This window comes from Neovison vison, chromosome 1 (assembly GCF_020171115.1).
Source record: "Neovison vison isolate M4711 chromosome 1, ASM_NN_V1, whole genome shotgun sequence".
Classification (NCBI taxonomy): domain Eukaryota; kingdom Metazoa; phylum Chordata; class Mammalia; order Carnivora; family Mustelidae; genus Neogale; species Neogale vison.
In genome coordinates, this window is record NC_058091.1 from 148,252,050 (window position 1) to 148,267,600 (window position 15,551).

At 45.7% G+C, this 15,551-nt stretch overlaps 1 long non-coding RNA gene and 6 other non-coding genes across 8 annotated transcripts in view; 3 read left to right on the forward strand and 4 right to left on the reverse strand.

Moving 5' to 3' along the window:
- LOC122914380 overlaps nt 1-14,697 on the reverse strand; it is a 61,031-nt gene extending 46,334 nt beyond the window's left edge. For both annotated transcript variants that reach the window (XR_006385790.1, XR_006385791.1), the window contains exons 1-2: nt 14,634-14,697; nt 1,446-1,578 (exon numbers count right to left, since the gene is read on the reverse strand). This is a non-coding gene — a long non-coding RNA (uncharacterized LOC122914380). The remainder of the gene's footprint in view (nt 1-1,445; nt 1,579-14,633) is intronic.
- TRNAF-GAA lies at nt 3,760-3,832 on the forward strand. The gene has a single exon. It is a non-coding gene; the product is annotated as a tRNA-Phe (tRNA).
- Nucleotides 6,159-6,232, forward strand: TRNAI-AAU. The gene has a single exon. It is a non-coding gene; the product is annotated as a tRNA-Ile (tRNA).
- On the reverse strand, nt 8,867-8,948 carry TRNAS-CGA. The gene has a single exon. It is a non-coding gene; the product is annotated as a tRNA-Ser (tRNA).
- On the reverse strand, nt 10,482-10,554 carry TRNAV-AAC. Its single transcript has one exon. It is a non-coding gene; the product is annotated as a tRNA-Val (tRNA).
- Nucleotides 13,342-13,415, reverse strand: TRNAT-AGU. The gene has a single exon. It is a non-coding gene; the product is annotated as a tRNA-Thr (tRNA).
- Nucleotides 14,698-15,453: 756 nt separating the features above from the next.
- TRNAI-AAU lies at nt 15,454-15,527 on the forward strand. Its single transcript has one exon. It is a non-coding gene; the product is annotated as a tRNA-Ile (tRNA).
- The last annotated feature ends 24 nt before the right edge of the window (nt 15,528-15,551 follow it).

Here is a 15,551-nt window from a genome sequence, read left to right on the forward strand (position 1 = left end):
TGGGACTCACCACTCTCCTCCTCAGAACAAGAGAAAAGCTGAATAGTCTGAAAATCAGTAACTCTCCTTAGCTATATCCAAATATTGAGGTCACAGGGCAGCTTGCTGACCCAGAACCTGGAGAGAGGGGCAGAGCGAATGATTCAGAGAAGCAGAGACTCACAGCTGGTGAGAATCATGGACAATGTTAAGGACAGAGAAGGCAGAAACGGGCTGGAAGACAAAATATAAAACAACGAACAAGGGAAATGAATAGAAAATATTTACAAATACAGATCTCTCTTGACTTACAATGGGGTTATGGCCCCATAAACCCATCATAAATTGAAAATACTACAAGTCAAAAATGCATTTAATACCCTAACCTACAGAACACGGTAGCTTGTTTTCACCCAACTTAAATGTGCTCAGGATGCTTACATGAGCCTCGAGCTGGGCAGTAATCTAACACAAAGCTTATTTTGTAATAACGTGTTAAGCATCTCACACAGTTCACTGAACACTGTACTGAAAGTGGAAACAGGATGGCTGTGTGGGGACAGAATGGTTTTTAGTAAGTGAGTAGGTGGTTGGCCCTAGTGATCCCGTAGCTGACCGGGAGCTGCGGCTCACTGCCTGGCGTCACCAGAGAGGATCCCACCCACATCACAGCCTGGGAGATCCAAAGTCAAGTACGATTTCTACTGAATGTGTATTGCTTTTCACCACTGTCAGTTGAACCATTGTAAGTCAGGGACCGTCTGCACAGTAATCCCCCCCTTACACACGGCTTCACTTTTGACAGTTTCAGTTGCTGGTGGTCCACGGAGACCTGATAATCCTCCTTCTGACACGTCATCAGAAGGTCAATAGTAGCCTCATGCTACATCGCAATGCCTACTAGTCATTCAACTAATGCATTATGCAAATCCATCGAACTGTGCAACGCAGAGTAGATCCTAAGGTAAACTGGGGGCTTTAGGTAGTAATCTTGGTTCACCCATCGTAATGAACGTATCACAAGACATTAATAATAGGGAAATCTCTGAAGTTGGGAGAAGAGAGGATATGGGAACCTAGTGCTTTCCATACAATTTTTATGTAAATTTAAAATGCTCTAAAGGATAAAGTCATTTTAAAAGGTCAACATAAGAGGTAATATGATTATAAATAACCTTAGCTGTTTCAGAAGTGGAAAGACTTTCTTATCTTAGATAAGGACATAATGAAGAGATGGTTCTAGGAGTTGAATTCTGCCATTTTTTGGGGAAATGAACTGAATTGTTACTGTACTGCCAAAGCACGTCATGGTGGGGGCTTTTGAAGGGGTTTAGGGGTAGACTTGGAGAGACCCATGATACCAAGTTTAAACAAAAGCCAGCAACAAAACCAAACCAAAAGAATTCTCAAACCAAGAAGTGCAATGAAATCCTTACTAAGCTACCACGGACGCCTGTCGGGAGTACCTGGATGAGGGGCTGGGCTTCCTGTAGGGTCCCACGAGGAAAGGAGCACAGCAGGCTTGGGAGGACTCTGTCTGGGCGGATGAGGTGGGTGTCTCAGGTGGGTTTTTACTCCTGCGTGACTCAGGACACCAACCTGTCAAAGACAAAAACCAGGTAAACGAGGACACTGACTTTAGTTAGGCTCTTGCGATCGGGAGAACACCCCAGACTGAAGGATCAGAGTGCTCTCTGCAGGGTAGCCTGCCGTAGACTTTCACAGGGATCACAACTTCCAGATGAGGTTATTTGGAATTGTTTTGCATTGGAGAAGCTTCAGTCCTATGAATTTGAAGTGTTCATTTGGGTGTCTAGCTACTCTCAAGGGGATTGTGCAGAAAAAGTTGGCATAGCAGGCCTGAGACTATTCTCCTTGGCAAGGCCTGCTGGCAAGATGGGCCCTTGGCTGGCATCTGGGAGCTTACATTTTAAGAGAGTTCCCACCATTTCCCAGATGACAGGAGTGGCTCACTGCCTACACTGTTCATGCAAACCATATGGTTTGTGCTGAACACCTGCTTGCTTTCTTGGTCTGGATTTTTGATATATGCTAGGCAGCCTCCCCCAAGTATCTTGGATACCAAATCTTTAGTGAACTTCCCTGGTGGACGTTTTCCATGTGTTGTCACGATTTTGCATTGAAGGAATTAAGCCCATCCTGTGTGACTTGCACCTGGTTTCCTCCAGACTTCATTCCGTGTGTCTTTTCCTTTTGCTGACTCTGCTTTGTATCCTTTTGCTATAATAAATAATAGCTGCGAGGACAACTATATGCAGAGTCCTGTGAGTCTTTCTCGAATCATTGAACTAGGGGAAACACGGGGACAAACAGCTCTCATCTTAGCTAATCACTCATGAGACAAAGAATAAGAACTTGGCTAAGAGTGAAAGGGGAAGGATCTGTGTTTGGCCTTATCAGCATGTTTGAGCAAATGAGGAAAGATTTGTGTTTGGCCTTGTCCACACCTAAATACTATAACGTTTTGCATTACATAGGAGGTAGGGTTTGTTGACTGCAAATATTTCATGTATTTTTTGATATAAGATATGCTAAAATATTATTTTTTTCAATTACCCAAATAATAGATACTCCTAAAATGTAAATGTTTGAAAAAACGTAAAGAAACACCAAAAATATCTTACTCTCTTCCCTGTTAATAATTAGTATCCTTAGTCATCAAAAAATACAAGTTAAATTCACAAAGAAACCCCCCTACATCCTGGCCTGAAGAGCCACAATGAAAATGGTTGACAATATCAGTATTGGCTGGTCTGTGGAGTGACCAGAAGCCTCGCACATCATTGTTAAGAGGGTACACTAATACATGCATTTTGGAAAACTGTTTAGCAACACCTAATAAAGTTCAGCATATGTGACCCAGCAATTTCATACACATATCTGCATATCCAGGTACCTATGTATATATGTATATATCTATTTATCAGATAGATGAGTGTTTATGTTCACCTAAAATTTGCACGAAAATGTTCCATGATCTTTGTAACCTAGAACTGGAAACCAAGCGCCCGTCAGCATTAAAATGGACAAGTACATTGTGGTGTGACCAAATGGAAGCTGATGGAAAGGAAGAAACTGTTTTCACAGCTAAAAAACACCGATGAATCTTAAAGGCAATATTGAGTGAAAGAAGCCAGACAGAAGAATGCAGATGCAATTTGACTTAATGTATACGAAGTTACAAAATAAATGACAGCACACAAGTGAGAATTCAGACCAGTGGCTAACTTTGGGAGAACAGCATAGAAGAGGGTCCTGAGGGAGCCAAGGCAGTTACACGGGAATGTAAATTTGTAAAAATTATTACCTGTGTGCTTAAGATATGCATACTTTGCTGTATTAATTTATACCTTAATAGAATGAAAGGGGAAAGGAATAAAAACAACTGAAATAATAATAATTAAAAAAAACCTGTGGTTTGAACTAGAATTTTTTCCAAATGGTGTTGTCTTGAATTCCTCCAGCAGGAAGATTTAAATCATTACACCGCAAGTAATTCATATCCTTAGAAACTATATATAAAATGTTCATCATCACTGTTTTTTTTGTTCTTCCTATAGTACTTAGGAAACTTCCAGTATGTTTCCCCATTGCCTAATTTTTATGTTGGTATATTTATTCTTGAAATGGGCAAAATGTTACATTTGCAGAAAACAAGACAAAGACTTTGCTTTTCCTGAAATGTACATCCAAAAAAGGAAATAGGCTTTTCAGAAAAGGTTATTTAAAAGTAATTGACGAGAAACACCCTGTGGGCTGGCCGAGATAGCTCAGTTGGGAGAGCGTTAGACTGAAGATCTAAAGGTCCCTGGTTCGATCCCGGGTCTCGGCAGAGGATGTTGGTCCTTTTGCAAATATTGACTTTTTCATTGCTGATTGACAATGAGTAAACCGTTGACTACCCACCCATACTGTATGTCAATCACCTTTAAATAAGTTGAGTCCACAGTGCGGGTATGTGGAAAGGAGCTACAGGCATATTTACCATTATCACAGAACGGGCGTTTGTAAATTCTTTGGCAAAATACAATTCTCTGTCCATACACCTAATTGCTTCCAGCAATCCCTTGAGGTAAAGAAAACCTCCCCAATGCCTTTTTCAGAGCCCTTAGTGTTCTTAAATGCATCTGTAAGAATCAGGGTATGGGCACTTTCAACTCTTCACTTTATTACCTCTCTTCCTGCCTTCACTTCGTGCTGGGCCTTCCAGAACCTTGCATTATTGTCAGCACTTTGCATCCTGTAAAAAGTTTTGCCTGTCTTACACAGCATTTGGTTTTCAGCTGCGGGGACAGCCCTAGTGGCAGGAATAAATGTAAACATAAACTGAATTTTAAGAGTATTTACTAAGATTCCGTGTGGTGGTATTTATGCATATGCACATGCTGTAAAATGTAATAGAGATTCTTAATACTATTATTTTTCCTGAGACAGTGTTGGATAATTCATAGACTCTAATCTGGAATATAACACACATAATTTGAAATCTTCTTGCATTTACGGTAGATGTTCCCTTGTGTATTGGCAGCAATGTAGGTGGAGGTATTTAAAGGTATGCGAGAGGACCTGTGGAATATTTTGGGGAGGATATACAAGAAACCCAGCGCTCTGGTGGCCTCCGAGGAGGGTTTGGGAGAAGTTGGAGTCTAAGATCGGTGGAGATTCCTTCTGTATCATAGTGTAATGTTAAGGACGGATCTTTTAATGAGCCCTTCTATTGATCTGGAATCACTACTAGTAACGGTTCATAATCAATATTTCATTCAAAAGTAGGCTCCGGAAAAACACAGTTCCGGGGATCTGGAGCCCTCTCAGTCTACCCGGGAGGTAGGTGCAGGTGGGGCTGAGGACAACAGACCCACATCTTGGGTTTTGCCAACTGGTCAGGTGCTGGTTTTTCTAGGAGAGCGAGTGATCGGCGTGCGTAATCCTCCCGGACATCCTAGGGCGGAGTCGGAAAAGTCGGGGAGGTCTGCCACCCGGGAAACTCCGTTTGTCCAGGGGAGGAAGGAGCCAAGAGTAATCGTTTTGGGGTTGCAAGCCCCGGACCCAAGCGAGGTGCGTCCTGGTGGCCTTGCCTGAGGACCCCGGGGTCCGGGACACGGTTGGGGAGGCAGTTCACCGCGGCGACAAGGAGGACGCAGCCTGCAGAGGCCACGTCGGAGAGCGTCCCTTCGTGTGCGGTCGAGGCTCGGAAGCCCTGGGCCGCGGACGAGAGCCCCGCAGACTGGAAGAATGCCGGGTGGAAGATACGCGGAGACTCCGCCCTCGACCTTGAACTGTGGACGCTGGAGGCTCAAGCTTCTCTCCCGCGCCCGCGTCGGCTTTCAAATCAACAACGTCATTACCTGCTGATGCAGTTGGCTCCGAAAACAAGTATTCGCGGGCAACCGACTAGGCGTGGGTCAGCAAGAAAGTTGGAAAGTTACAAGTGAACTAACAGTAGGGACGCCTCCCACCTGTCTCCGGGGGAGGAAGCCAGTAGGCTCGCTGGGCACCGCCGGGGCTCCTCTCCGACTCCGGCCTCCGCTGCCCGGGGCGGGGGTCCCTCGGCTCGCACCCCGCAACCTCTGGGCCCTTGGGCGAGAACCTGAAAGCTCAGCGGGGCGCCGCTACCACCTCGCCCTCTGCCAACCTCCCCCGGCCTAACAGGACAATAAGTCACCCCGACTTAGCGTGCGACAAGCCGTCCAGCCGCGGACCGCATGGCTGATGACGTCAGGGCAGGTGTCTGCGGGTCTTCCGCGACCCCGGGGCTCCGGATCCTTTCCTCCTCCGCTCCTCTTCGCTTCCTCGCCTGGAAACAGCCTGAACTTAACGGGTCATTAAGTTACAAGTCACGAAAGACCAGCGTGCAATTTGTCGTCCAGTGCTGCAGACGCGCTTCTAGGAAGGGGCACGCCCTTCACCAACGACTGAAAATCCGGCTGCAGTGCACCCTCCACAAATGACTCGGCCTCTGCACACAAGTTTCTCCGTGGATTTTCTTCTCCAAATCCGAAGAACTGGAAAATGTAGACTCCTCGTTACAGTCCGTGAATGTGCTTTAATGGTTCCCTTAGAAGGAGGGGGAGCAGTAAGAAGAAATTCCTTTTAGTGTCAAACAAAAATGTAGAGGAACTTACTTTTTCTAAAAAAAAGCGGCTTCCACGGAGGGTGGCCGGTTGGCTCAGCTGGTTAGAGCGTGGTGCTAATAACGCCAAGGTTGCGGGTTCGAGCCCCGTACGGGCCAGGCGGGCTGCTTCGGCCTTCTGCCTGTCTAACTCTACCTGTAACCCCGAGGTGCCAGCGGTCAGAGTCGAGCCCTCAGACGTTGCCAGGCTCAACCAGACGGCTGTGTGTTTTCGTCTGGCTTTGCTTTTAATGAAAACCGTACAACGACTAGGAAGACCCTACCGAGGAAAAGCAGCGTGGGGGCCAGGCAGGTGTGTTCGGGAAAGGGCACGCTGAGGTTTTCGAACTGTGTGTGCTGTTTTTAGTGACGCTCGGAAGACACTCCTATCTGGGCGCGTTAAAGAAGCTTCTGGGGAGAAATGGAGTCATGCGCAGCGCGGCCAGAGGCTCGGCGGGCTGCAGCAGCGAGACGCGGGCGGTGCTCCCGTCGGGTCTGTGCTTGGTCCCTCGCCTTTATCGGGAACCCTCCCTCCCGGCGGCGGCGAGGACCGGCACCCAGTGCGACTCTGCGCGGCCGCCGGCCTTCGTGCACCTGCCGGCGAGGCTGCGCACCCGCTTTCTCAGGTTTGGTCTGCGCCCCCGACGGCGCACGCGATGACTGCAAGTGAGCTGTCACGTACGCGGAGGAGACCAGCTACACGCTCGGAAATGGGTCCACATCTGAAGATGATCTTCTGGGTTGGTTTGAGGACTTTTCCCCACTTGGCAGTGATTTCTCTCCAGCCTCCACGCGCAGCCACGACGCATAGGGAGGAGGCTTGTCTGTCCAGAGGCAGCCCGACAGCTGCCACCTCCCTGATCTTCCTTACACTCGCATCTTTTCCCGGCTGTTTACCTTTGCAAAATAAGGAATTCCTGTCGATTCTCTGTCCCCCCGCGGCCTCCGTCCCCATGAACTCGGCCGTGCACGTGGGGCCTCGCAGGAAGGAGCAGCGACAGCAGCCTTTAGGGCCAACCTCTGTCTAAAGGGGCCAACTGAGGCAAAGAGTCGGTCCCGCCGAACCTTCCTTGCCTCCACCTATCCCCAGGAGATGTCTGTCCCCCTTCTCTTTGCTGGTGTCACACCAGGAAGGAACTGCCTAAGAGAGACCTCTCTGTGAGGTCTCTTTCCAATGGGGAAAAAATATCAATGGAGAATATACTGGAAGAAAAGTTATTTTTCTTTACAGTTTCTTTGATTTTAAAACCTTCCTTCTAATGGTCTTTTCCGGCCAATCTCCTGTCTCAAGTTCAAGAAGGGATGAAGAATAAAATCTTAGAGGATCACTCCTTTGATGCTTGTGACTTCTCCTTCAGACTCAGCTGACAGCGGGTGTGGGAGAGCGTCTGTGAAAGTGAAGGATCAGTTCCTAGAAAGTGTATTCGAAAAACTTTAAGGATCGCTTCAATGTTTTTTTGTTTTGTTTTAAAGTACCTAGGAAGTGTGAAGAAAAAGTAAGCTCAGCCAGCCAGCCAGAAGTTGAACCTGGAACCTTCCAATCCGTAGTCAGACACATTACCCATCACACCACTGGCCCTCACCTGTCACAGCACTTCCCATACTTGTATTTTCCGTTCCTATGCACAATTCCTATCAGATGAAGAAGTGGTTGATTTTTTAATTTAGACAGCAATTAGGTACAAAATCTGTACCAATTCTGGGAAAGCATAATTTATTTTGTGACTTGTTTGCATAATCCACGTTTACATAAAATGTTTTCATTGAAAACAGGTCAATCTTCACTCATTTTCTGCCTGTGTTCACTGGAACCTTGTTCGTTGCTTCGTAGCTGTTTTGCTTTTGTTTTGTTGTTTTACTTGAACATGTGTCCACCGACTCAGTTTCCACGTTCTCTCTTCACTCCTTGCCCAGTTTATATTCTTGCCTAGTTCTGAGCTCTCCGTTACGGCCCTCCCCCAGCCATAATATTCTCTGCCCACAAATTGCAAAAAACACAAAATGCAATAAGGATGCAAGAATTCCACAGAAGTATACATTTCAAGAATCGCATTTGACAAAGAAACTTGGAAACCAGGAACCCACTTACCAACAAATGCAAAATTGGCTTAAATTATTTTTAGCTCTTCAAAGTTGATGAAATAGCTGAAAATGCAAAAGTGCTTATAAAAGAGAGGTATAGTCCACTGAGGAGACGAGGTTGCATATGGGCTTGAAAAGGCAAAGTCAGAAGTCAAAATTTAGCTTCTCTGTGCTTCAGTTTCCTCATTTGTAAAAAGTGCTGCAAAGAGTGGAAAATATAATGCAGTATTATCCTAAATTTTTTGTGGCTCCCACCAGCCTTTGATGTCAGTACGAACACTAAAGATTGCTGCCTGAAAATGCCTTTAAGGAAGTTGCTGGCTCTCTATAATCAGAAAGGGCACCTAATCCCCCAAATTTCAAGTCTCCTGTGTTCTCTTTGCTGCTGTGATCAGACATTTGCCAGATTTGACAACTTCACCTCCACGCACTCAGTGTTTTTGAGCGCTCCGGTCTGAAGTGGACAGTGGGGAGGGAGCCCGAGCTCTGGCGGTTCCCATGCGCCCAGACGCCGAAGAAGATGGTGGAACTCCTAACCGGCTGGCGCCGCCCTCCTAAAGGATTTGAGTTATAAATTGGGACGGCCGCTGAAGGGATTTCTCTGCGGTGCTGTGCGGAGCCATTTAATTTTGCAGAAGTTTCAAGCTGTGGGCCCCACACCAAAAGGTATACCGCTGTGAGCAGGATTTGAACCTGCGCGGGGAAACCCCATTGGATTTCGAGTCCAACGCCTTAACCACTCGGCCATCACAGCCCCTCTTCCTGGCGCTTCACTCATTAGACAGAAGACAGGTATATGTCATTTACCATGTAGTATGTTAGGAGACAGAGGATGACTGGTTCCTGAGTGTCCCCGCAAAACCTTCTCCAGGCCCAAGCTTCCCTATTTCACTTAAAGGCAATTTCAACTTTTCCAATAGTTGGGTAAAAATCTTGGCAACACTCTTGACCTCAATTATTCTTTCATTCCACGTATATGAGGGGCTTCTCTTTTCCTGCCCTCAAAATGCGTCTCGATTTGAAAAACTTCTCACCACTCCACTGCCAGCACCTGGGCCCACGACACCTGCATTTCTGACATGGAATATTGCAAAAATCCCTTAATAGGTTTCCTTTCTTCCACCCTTTCCAGCTTTACAAAAACCTCAACCAGAGAGATCTTTGTGAACACAAAACACTCTGAGCACAGCTTTGCTCTAAACGTAAAAACATCTTCTGCTTTCATCAGAGTGAATGCCAAAGTTCCCCCTTCGGCTGCAGGGCTGCCCGAGATCTCATTTCTCCCACTGCACCCCTGCTCGGCTGTTCTTGCTTAGCTGTAGGTATGACTCAGCCGCTTAACTCACTTCAGGTGCTTTCTCAAGTTTCAGCTTATCAGGAAACACAGCCTGAACATTACGTCTAAGCTCTACACTTCCCTCGTTCCAGTGTTCCTCTCCGTTCTTTGTTTATTTTTCTGCATATCACTCACGGTCCTTTAACACACTAGGCACCTTATTTATTTTGTATGGAACCATGTGAATTATGGTTCAAGCTCAAGTACCCATGGCTTCACATTACATGCTTCTTCCTTAACATCTTTTTGGGTATGTGTGTATTTTCTTCAAATTCCCAAAGCCCTGATTGTCACAATTTCCATATGTAAAGAAGAAGAATTTGTCCTCTATTCTGTTAGGTTTGTGGCAGGGGCCTATGAGTTCAACAGACAAAGGACAGATTGAAAGGAGAAAAAGTACACATTTTGTTGATGTGGCTATTTTTTATTTTAATTTTACATGCATGAAGGCTTCCCAGGAAAGAAGTGAGAACCCAAAGAAGCAGTTACACTTGAAAGCTTTTATACCATTTAACAATATTGTAGGGAAGTGGGTAGACAACGAAAATGGGAGTTTGGACTTTTAGGGGAAATATTTGTGGGACGGTAGCTATAAGAGGAAACTAGTGGAAGCAGGGGTAATTCAAGTGGGATTTGTTTCTGCAGACTCATATTGGTGCTGACTTTCCATCTTTGGTGATCAGAGTAGTTCTCCTCCTCTCATATGGGAGATGAGAGGGGAACACCTTCACAAAGGGACATTTATGCCCCTCTTTTAGGCAGACAGGAGGAAGACAGAGAGCCCTTCCTGTTTGTTTTTTCTTAATTGCTCTCAGCTCAAAATCATCCTTATGCTAAAGTGGCATATTTTGGGGTCGCAAATATTTGCATTTGTTTTAAGTCTGAAACCCTCAAAAGAAAATACAAGTTCATTATCTAAAAGGAAATACGTTCAGAAGCAAAGAAATCACATGTTTCCGCCCGGTTTCGAACCGGGGACCTTTCGCGTGTTAGGCGAACGTGATAACCACTACACTACGGAAACCCCACCGGAAAGTGCTCTGGTAAAAGTAAATATTTCTTCATAGCCCAGGCCTTTTTCCTGGAGGGATTTCCCTTTACCATGTTAATACAATCATATACTAGTAGCAAAGTTTTCACCAAATATATCTACTATAATGTTCAGAGAAGCCTGTTTAGAACAACCAAAAAACTGGAAACTACCCAGTGCCCCTGATGGTTTTCTAGAGAAAACGACACCAGATCTGAGACATCATAGAAGAAGACTATGTTGAAGTACGATGCAGAGAGATTAGAAAGGGGATTTTGTCATTGGGAGCTGAATGGGGTCGGCATGATGGTGGCAGGAGGATATCCAAGAATTTGAAGCAGGGGAAGGAAATAAATGAGATTAAATGGGAATATGTGGGCCAAATCAGAGAAAATACAGGATGTGCCTTCCAAAGAGGGAAAGGTGTATTTTAATCTGAATATGAGGAGAGAATTTGAAGCCTAACCATTAATTCTTGGAGTACAGATGTCATCAGTGAAGCCTTCTTTAAAAAAAATTAAAGTGTAATCTACATAATTAAAATGCAGTGATCTTAAGGACACATCTCAATGAGAAAATGTCACATCAACTTATTGATTCAATAAACTCAGCAAAGGACACCCAGGATAACCATAAAGAAAATTGTAGCTACCCAAATTATACTGAAATACTTGAAAATCAAAATTTAAAAAACCTTAAAAGGAGCTGGAGGGGAATGACCTACATTTTAGGTCAAAGGTTAAATGGAATAATCAATCACTCAATCACTCAATCAAAGAAAGGCAGGAAAAAAAACCCCAAAATAAAAAACAAGTAGGACAAATGAAAAACAATTAACTTGATGATGGGCTTAAATCCAAATATAAATAATTGCATTTAATGTAATGAGATAAACACATAATTAAAAGGCAGTGAATGGCATGGTAAATAGTGAAATAAAACAAAGAAAAACAGGAGCCAACTGTACCCTGGTTACAAGAGACACATAAGACGAATAAAGATGACAGGTTAAAAGTACAGTGGTGAGGGAAGATATACCTTGAAAACACAAACCATTATATCAATATCGGATATATATCAATATCAGACAGAGTAGACTCCAAGGTAAAAAGTAAGATCAAAGATAAAGAGATACATCCAATAACAATAAAATGATCAATTCGCCAAGAAGATTTATTCTTAAATGAAGCAAAACTGAGACAATGAAAACAAGAAATAGAACAACCAAAATTATGATTGGTGATTTTAAGGACTCCTTTGAGTAGCTGATGAGAAGCTGAAAGAAAAGGGGAAATAACTAAGATATAGAGGATTTGAACCATAGCTATTAACTGATCAACTTGATCTAGTCAGCACTTATCAGATACTACTTGTAACGACTGTAGAATACATGTGTCGAGAATGGCTTTGATGACCAATCTTGAAGACAGGGGGAACAAGAGGAGGCTATTATAGCTTATGTTCAAGAAGAGATATTGAAGACCCAAATAGGGACCAACAGAAGGAAAAGAAGGGAAAGACATCTTACACATGTTGAAGGCAAAGTCAGCAGGACTTTGTGATGATTTGATGGTGGGAGGAATCAAGGTTAACCACAGGTTTCCAATGGGTTTAATGTTAGTTGAATTTATGGTGCCCTGTGCCAGTAGTACCTATATGAAATCCAAGTGGAGATGGAAATATGAATTTGAAGCTAGGGAGAGATCGGTGTTGGATGTGGATATTTGGGGAGATCCACTCCAGGCAGGCAGCTAAGAGGTTTAGAGTTGATAAAGAAATTCTGAGGGAGAAGAGATCAACTCCAGAAATTCTGCAATGAGTCAAGATGTGGACATCAGCACTGGAAAGCACCAAATGCTTGAGATTCTTCCAGCTGCAATCATGGTGTGGGTACAAGACTCAAGAACTTAAAACTTAACCATCTAAGTGTGCTTGACATTCCTAAGTTTGATGTGCTGTGTATGTGGAATTGTAGACATAGACTCAGCATTAAACAATCGCAACACAGAGAAGAAAGTGTGACAACAGGTGACAGGGACAGATGAATTCAGAAGATCTCAGCTGAGTCTGAAGAGTAATGATTTCTGGAAGTAGGTATCCCCAGTATTGTCATCACCACATTTGTTTCACACCTAAAATTTCCTGGTTAGACACCGAGTGGACATACTTCCCAACCATTTCTCCTTCTCTGCCATTTCTCATCATGACCATGCTTTATCTTTCATCTTTTAATAGACATTTCATTCAAGTGAATTCACCAAACTATCCAGTGCCCAACATTACCGATGAATAGCTAGACATGAAGAAGAAAGAACCACATTGCTGACCTAAAACAGTAGCATGTCTACTTTAATAGCACAAAAGAGGAGAGCTGTCTGCCTGAGGATCCCAAGCCAGGGAACATTTAATAGGGGAGGTAGTTGCATTTCCAGATGCTCAGCAATCCACAAGAAAGTAATCCTTTCTTAGTAGTCAGTAATTTCTTAGTAATACAAAAAATATCTGAAAAGGCATGTTTTTAAAGTGGTTGAGTCTCTGTCACTTGATCTCAAATGGTAGGACCAAAGAGGGAAACCTCACCTAGGCTACTCACCTCCTGCAAATATCATGACTAGCACAAATATTCTGAGTCCTTTAATAGGTCTTTGTAAATGTATTGGAAATTCTTCTCAAACCCTGAGTGTTATAAGAGTCATCTTGTGTAAATTCAAGTTGGTTCCTACTCACCTACTGAAAACATAGGAGGATAAATCATAAAAACCAGGAACAAAGCAAGGAAACAGGCCCTGCTGGGATTTGAACCCAGGATCTCCTGTTTACTAGACAGGCGCTTTAACCAGCTAAGCCACAGAGCCAGGTGTGGTATCTTCTTCACTTACATCTTATTTAAGTATGATTTCACACACCTTAACTATAACAAAATTTGTAGCTCGTCTACCAGATGTTTCAGAAACAAAAAAGAATAGACATTGTCTCAGTCAAAACCAAAGAAGAATGTTCTTTGGAAGGATGAACATAGGGATTGGCCCGAGATGACTGTCTCTTCTTGGATCACTGTTCCAGTGCGGACACCACTAGTCTCACTAGACTCTAAACTCTGGCAGCAAAGACAGGCCTTGGTTGAATTCAAAAGGAAAAATGAATTGACTTTCTACTAACCACTATTTTGCTTTAACCCCACCTGGGCTCTCCTCTATGGGTGTGGAAAAGGACATGTTACTGGTCAAAGACCAGCACGTATCTGACCCATGGTTGTCAAAAGGACTGTGAGGTTATGTTTGCACCTGTGAGGTTGTGCTCAAGGATAGTGGTACTCTTTTCTCAACTTCAGAAATGTTGACAGCTGGTGGCTCACCACTGAGTTGGTCTCTGGGAACTGTCCTCAACAGAAGAGGCACCTTGCTCAAATTTACACCCACCATTGGGGGTGCTCAAATCCAAGACGGTTGATGGAAGAGTAAAAAGTCCTCCCCTCCTCCTATGGACATTTCTGAAGGGCCGTTCCAGGCTCAAATATCCCTGAGAGATCCGCTGGTGGCCTCTGTTAAACTACACCACGCTCGTCTCCTGCTTGTTTCCAATCCCACTTCCCTTACCCTCTCCTATTTGCTGATTCTAAGAGCATTCCCAGTAAAACTGCACACAACCTCCATCTCTGTGTCTGTTTCCCATGGAACCGACCACGACCAAAGGCAAGTAACTGATGCCTACTCCGATCTCTAGTGGTCAGAGTAAGTCTGAACGTGGCCCGGACTCAGAAATCATTTACCACAGCAAGTACCCTGGTAAAATGAAAGTGACCGTAGTATCAATATTCTACCCTACAAACTTACAGACTTGTCGCCGCAGAACAACAACGACAACAGGAAGATACCTACCAGTTGGTTCAAACGATGTATATAGATAAAACGTGCTCAAGGACCAGAGGAATGATTAACGACAGTGACAGCAAGTACCTGAAACGGGAGGTTAGAAACTAAACGGGACATGTAGCTGGTCAAAGAACATGATTCTCATTTCTAGGGAAATTTCTAGGGAAATCAGACCACACAGACGCGCGCATACGTACTTACAAACGGAGCGCGAGGACCTCTAGTCCGCACGCAGACCGATCGGTTTCTGAAAATGCCAGTGCCCAGCTCGGAAGGAGCCGTGGTGGGCGGAGGAGAGGCAGACGCCGCAGGAGAGCAGGGACCAGAGGACTCGGCGGCCCCCGCGGCCCCCGCGGCCCCCGCGGCCCCCGCGGACGCGCCCCTGGAGGCAGGTGGGTCCGGCGCCGGCCGGAGAGGGCGCCCCTCCTCGGAGCTTTCCCGCGGTGCTCCTCAGCCTCGCGACCCGGTCCGTCCCGGCGTTTCTCCCGGGCCAGGTAACGGCCCTGACGCTGGACACCTCCTGCCTCCCACAGACCCCGCCCGGCTTTGCGGGGTCCTGGCTCTCCGCTCCGGGTCCTGGCGGGGTCAGAAGCTCCCGGGGAACACAGCGGCTCTGGTGCCCGCGCCGACGCCAGCCCCGCACTCGGGCGCCACCGCGCGTCCGGTGCGCCACACTGCAGCTGCACGTCGGCGACGCTCCTGGGCGGACTCGGGGTGGGCGGCCGGGCTTGCAGGGTCCCGGGTCCCCAGGGTCCGGGCGGAGCTGACCTGCGGAGAACAGGCCCCAGAAGCGGGGAGGCACCCGGGGCCCGCTGCCGGGGGTTGGCCTGAATCTTCTCGGGTTTTCCTGGAAGAAGCATGATCCGATGAGCCCGAATATGGGACTTTTCCCCTCCCTTCTCCCCCATTTGTCCCTCCAGAGAGGAAGAACGCGGGGAATCAGAACGATTCTCTTTCCCAAGAGAAACCTCGGGATAGGAATGTTGTTCCTGTGGCCTTTCGTAAAAGCAACGCGCATCCTGGCCGGTTAGCTCAGTTGGTTAGAGCGTGGTGCTAATAACGCCAAGGTCGCGGGTTCGAGCCCCGTACGGGCCAAGCTGCGGGTGCTTTTTGCTCTAT